The following is a 6,721-nucleotide window of genomic DNA, read 5'->3' as shown; positions in this document are numbered from 1 at the left end:
AGGGAAAAGATTTCCTAGGCCCCTAGCCAGATATTCATGCAAACTTAAAGCTAGTCACACCACTTACACACCCAATATGAAATTGCCTTTTTCAAAGATTTAGCTGACTTTAAAACAATCTTTTAATGAAACCATAGTATCACTGATCATAATCCTCCAAAATATCCGGTTGAATTCTCATTTCCAATCATTCCTTCATCGGTGTACCTATGGCATCATTGGTAACTAGAACGCTCACTACCTGTCCACTCAGGGGCCTTTTCGATAGTTCCTAGCTCATAGTACTCGGTAATATATTCACTTTATGAAAATCAAAATGGAATCTCCATTGAAGATCAGCAAGATCAACCAACAGATCGATATAAAAGAGCCATGGACTCATCTGTTGAGGGCCAGCAAGGTCAATCAACCAGATCCACGCCGGGTTTCAGAAAACAACTCTTACTCCTTGTTCCAATATCTTCCTCGACGCACGCGTGGGTATCTTTGGTGACCTAGAGCTCGAGCATCGTATGGTCAACACCCTCTCTAGGATCCTTCGCAGGTCACCTAGCGCTTCACTCATAGGCTGCTTCCTTGGTCCCTCATCCACCGTACCTGAAGCTCACCATTTATATCAAACCGAGGCTGGTCAAGACCTCGGTCGACCTTGCTACGTGAGACATCCTCCGTTGACTCTCCATTAGCTGTTGCAACTTTATCAGTTAGGTCTCCACACGACCTCATTCACAAGACGGTCAAAATGCTTCCCTAGCATTCTTGACATAAAACAAGTCATAAATACAGTTTCTATAATGAACTCTTGTATTTATGACCTGTTTTATGTCAAGAATGCTTCCCTAGCATTCTTAACATAAAACAGGTCATAAATACAGTTTCTATAATAAACTCTCATCTGTTCCACATCAATCCACATTACTTAATCCAAGTCCAATCATATGTATTCCCATTGTCCTTCATCCATTCTCATCCAATCACATCCATTCTCATCTAATCACATCATTTTCCATCTCATCACATCTTTCCACTCGCATCTACCCATATCTACATTTATACTCATCACATCTTTCCACATTTATACTCATCACATCTCATATCCACTCGCATCTACCCATATCCACATCTCATCACATCACATTCATTCACATCTCATCCATTCATATCTACCCCGATCCACATCACATCACATTTCATCCATTCACATCACATCTCATTCATCCACATCTATCCCGATTCACATCACATCACATCACATTCATTCACATCACATATCATCCATTCACATCTATCCCAATTCACATCTATCCCGATTCACATCACATCACATCACATTCATTCACATTACATATCATCCATTCACATCTATCCCAATTTACATCCCATCTCATTCATTCACATCTCGATTTACATCACATCACATCTCATCCATTCACATCCCATATCATATGACATCACATCACATATCATCCATTCACATCTATCCCACATCTATCACTTCACATCCACATATATTCACATCACGTCACATCTCATCCACATCTCTTTACATTACACCACATCTCATCCACATCTACATCACTTTCACATCCACATCCATTTACATCACATGGAATTTCTCTTCTCCCATCTAAATGATTGAATTCCAAATAACATAGGAATTCCTCTTTTATCATTTAAATATTTCTCATAGATAAAATAAATTTATCTAAAATTCATCTTTGAATTTAAATAAATTATCCATTAATTTCAATATGCTAGGAATTATCTTTTCCCATCTAAATGTTTGAATTCCAAATGTCATAGGAATTCCTCTTTTATCATTTAAATATTTCTCATAGATAAAATAAATTTATCTAAAATTTATCTTTGAATTTAAATAAAATATCCATTAATTCCAATATGCTAGGAATTTCTCTTTTCCCATCTAAATGATTGAATTCCAAATGTCATAGGAATTCCTCTTTTATCATTTAAATATTTCTCATAGATAAAATAAATTTATCTAAAATTTATCTTTGAATTTAAATAAAATATCTATTAATTTTAATATGCTAGGAATTTCTCTTTTCCCATCTATATGATTGAATTCCAATTATGGTGGGAATTCCTCTTTTCCTCATTTAAATTTATCTATGCAAAAAGATAAATTTAATTAAATTTTCTCTTAAAAATCTCTATTAATTCCATTATACTAGAAATTCCACTTTTTTCATTTAAATGATTGAATTCCAATTATAGTGGGAATTCCTCTTTCCTCATTTAAATTATCTATGCAAAAAGATAGATTTAAATAAAATTCTTCTTTATTTTTTTAAATAAAATATCCATTATTTTAGTATTCTAAATTTTTCTCTTTCCTCATTGGAATACATGGATTTCTATTGTCATGGGAATTTCTCTTTTATCAAAAAAATGAATTACTAGAAATTCTCCTTTTTCCTAATTAACTATTTATGCATAATTATTAAAATCAAATTTTTCCATGGTTATGATGAGAATTATTCAATTAACCTAGGATGATTAATCCTAGAATATGGTAGGAAGTTCTCTTTTCATATTATGCATGAAATTGATTTATGTGTTAATTTTTCAAAAATTTTACCATAGCTCTGCTGCTATTACTGATAATTTTCAATAATTTTGAAAGCATAAAGTTCTAGTAATACAATATGATAGAATAACTATCATTTGGATCAATATCCAATTATGGATTTGATTCCTAAGTTTTTCATAATTTAAATAGCATTAAAAAGCCACTTCCTTGGCCTCTAATTTGACAAGCATAGAAATTACTTTTAGATTTGAGAATTGCTTCATGAGAAGCATCATTTGAATATAGAAATGGTCATAGGAATGACCATTCTTTGGGGGAGAGAGAGATATGCTTAAAAAATATTTTAATTTAAGTATTAATGAAAACTTTATGTGTTTAATTACTAAAATTCATTAGAGAGCTTCAATTGCATTAAAGAGCCATTCAATTGAATACTTCTCAAGCTTGAGAGGGGTTGAGAAGTGAGAAACATTTAGAGATTAAGAAAAAGACCATAAAATCACTCTTTACCTCTTGTTTTACTTGATTCTTTAGTCATTGGAGAGGCCCCCAACCAATCAATTGGTTTAGTATGTTGATGAAGACTCCAAAGAAGGTTGAAGAGAGAGAGAAGCTCCAATCTCTCCAAATTGTAGAGGATTTTTAGAGGATAATAGAAAATATCATTATTTTAGTATAATACTAGCATGGTATAGTTCACATATGAGAATACAAAAGAATGAGTGTCTATTTATAGATGAGGGAGGCCACTAACTGAGTTAGTGGGGTGGTGACAACTCTAGTATCATCTTGACTTTGCTATCATCCATGGATATACCATTCTTTGAGACAATATGTCCCAATATCACACCATGCTTGACCCAAAATTGGCACTTTAAAGGGTCCAGGGATATACGATATAATCGACATCACTTGAACACCTTCCTTAAGCAAGCCAGATGGTCCGTCGCCCATCGAGAGTGTGCACACAGATCATCAATGAATACCTCCAACCACTTCTGAAGCCTGTGCACATCAAGCACTGGAATGTTGCTGGGGCATTGGTGAGACTGAAGGGCATGACTTTGTATGCAAATGTCCCCCCCACATTGTATTGAAAGCTGTCTTATGCTGGTCTTCTGGTGCTATGGACACCTAATTATAGACGAAGAATCCATCCAAGAAACTATAAGCTTCTTCACCAGCCACTCTCCCTAAAACATGTTCCGTATAAGGTAATGGGTAATGGTCTTTCCTAGTCACTGCGTTGACCTTTTTAAGATTGACACATACCCTAAGTTTCCCATTCTTTTTTGGCACTATAAGATTGTTGACAACCAATCCATGTGCTGGATTTCATAGATGAAATCTGCAGAGCAATGAGCTTGTCTATTTCCTCCTTTAAAATTGCCGCATACTTAGGATTCATCTAGTATGGTTTCTGCCTGGTTGGCCTTGATCCTTCCATGATTGGAATGGTATGCTGCCCTACCTTAGGTGATACGCCCTTCATCTCCTTGTAATTCTAGGCAAAACAATCCTTAAATTCCTTAAGGAGGGCAACAAGCTCCTCTTCTTCTGTCGAAGTCAAGTCTTGAATACGGGTTCGGCTTCCTCCCCTGGTCCCGCAATATCAACTTCCTTGACCTCCATCAAGCCATCATATGATGTGGATAGCCCATCCTCCTTAACCCTTGTTTTTGCCGTCAGCAGTTGGACCACTTTTTGTTCGTCTCAACAATGTAGGTTTTGAAGTGGTCTAGTACTGAGAGAGTCTGGTTTATCCTCATTCTCACTTTTTGTTTTAGCCATGACTTTTCTAGCCTCATGTTCGGCTTCTGCCAAAGCTTTATTCCGTTTTTGACGCCAAGATTTTGTAAGCTTAGGTGTTTTTGGCTCTTGAAGAGTGACTGTCTCCTTGTATTTTCCTTCTTGTGATATCTTAACTCCTCACCCCAATCCTTGGAAAACTCATCATGTACCTTAGTGGCTTTAAGGTATCTCAGCCATTGGGCATCTGTGGGTTTTCTTCGTAATAGGGCATTTCATTAAGAAATATATCGTTTCTATTTTTTGCCATCCTTTGAGGCATTGAGTGTTGCTACAGCTTTGTGTTACAGTCCCTTCTATGCTAGAAGTCTCCTCTTTTGATTCTTCAAAAATGGTGTGACAATTAACCATATAGACAGAGGTCATAGGGACATTTTCAGATTCCACATACTAGGTCCCCTTGGGTTGCATCACATCTATGGTAGCTAGCACATGCATCCAATTTTCACTGAAGTCTGGAGGAGGAAGTGAAGCATACATTTCCGTTTCCTCTTCTTCCTTGGAATTTTCCATCGTGGTTTGGCATATTTGTACAGATGTGGTCTGCTCCGTTGTGACCGAATCATTACCGAACAATTTTCCTTCCATGGGATGCGCCTTCCATGTTCTCAGATCTATTTTTAAAATTTGTGAGCCCCTATGCACATACACATGATCTAATGCCCAATCATGCCCCAATTTGGATTCCCTCATGAAGGGTCTCCCCAATACTATGTCATATGAGTCAGGTTGGCATATGAAGTCTATTACCACAAATATATGATGGTAGCAAAATGTAAAGAGTTTGAGTTTCACATTCTCTAGAAGTCCAATGGGCCTTGAAGATGTTCCGTCAGCCATTTGAACGATTAGATTTGCCCTTTTTAGATCGGGTTTTCCCCAATTCTCCCAGCAATGCTTTGTTGATGATGCTAACCCCCACCCCATCATCCAAGATAGCCAGTGCTTGGTCCTTGCCATGATGAATCGGGATTTTAGCATTTGTGTCGTCACTTTCGTAATAACGTCCCAGTTGATTAATTGGTATCTTAACAACTCAGGTTTTCCTTGTGTGTCTTAGGGTTCTTTCTCTTCCAGAGGTGGCAAAACCTTCTATGTAGTATCGGCTGGATTTAGTCCACCTTTATGTCTATCCATAGGGTTGGTGAATTGCGTAATAGTTACCCCAATGGCATTTGTACAGGTGTGGACAGTACAGCTGTGAGACTTCCAATTCCTCTAGGTTCTCTGGTGGTTGATGAGGGTTCCTCCCAAGTGTGTGTCTCATATTCATCCATAGGGAAGGAATGGATGGACTCACCTAGTGCATTTTCCTCAAACATTCTAGACATTGTGTTTGCTTGAGATACCTCTTCTATTTCTTTTGGAATTGGAGTAGGTACGCCCAATTCTCTTTCCCTTGTTGGCTTGTTTCGTGGATACATTGTATCCCTAACCCAGATAGCCCTTAGCTTTGGCTTCGTGAAGCCATTGACATTCTTCTACTAAAGGACCTAGCATCTTCGAGCTTTCTTATCTCCTCATCGGTGTTGGGGTACTCACCGACTCCTTTAGGAGTTGATGGTCGCTCCCTTTGTCCGACCCCTTGTGGTTGATCCCATATTATCTTGATTGGGTGGATCCGGTGTCGATCATATCTTCTTGTTCGGATCCATCTTGGATTGTGACCCTTGTGTCCCCCTTACCCACTTTTTTCACTCCTCTCTTGTGGGCCAGTTTTGGAAATAGGAGCACCCGCTTAGCTCTTCCCCTTGTCTCCCAATTTTGGGCTTGGGCTCATGTCAAGACATTGAGCGATGTTATATATCCATGCTGCACACTAATGGTTTGGATGGTGGCTTGATTCAAAGTGGAAGCTGAACCACTTACGTGATACGGATAATCCTTGATCAAATGATCAATACCACATTTAGTACAAGTGAGTGCTAGCATGTCATTGGGCAAAGCAGTCACTTGTTAGGGTTGGTGAATAGTATGAACCACATTCTTGTTTGGGTACTCAGCGATTCGATGCGGCCTTCCACATAGCCAAAACATTGTAGTGGTCCTCTCCTCATATTCAAGTTCATATCCTTGCCCTTCCACTATACCGCGGTTTGAAACACAGGTACTGGCATGTTATTCTGTAGGACATAGAATTCTGGGGTGACCTCTGCAGCTTCTTCATGGTACTCTCCGCTAAGTTCTACTTCACGCACCATATCAATATCTTCATATGGCTCTTCAATCAATACTTGGTTGATCTTAGCCTGTGGTGGTTGCAGTGGTAGAATAGGTGGTGGTAGTGATGAAGTGTCGTGTACTTGGAACACCCCCCTAGGTAAATAGAAAGGGTTGGGTTATCTTGCAGCTGCAATG

This window comes from Cibotium barometz, chromosome 12 (assembly GCF_041138505.1).
Source record: "Cibotium barometz isolate CiBa-2024 chromosome 12, ASM4113850v1, whole genome shotgun sequence".
NCBI lineage: Eukaryota > Viridiplantae > Streptophyta > Polypodiopsida > Cyatheales > Cibotiaceae > Cibotium > Cibotium barometz.
This window is presented reverse-complemented; position numbering follows the sequence as displayed.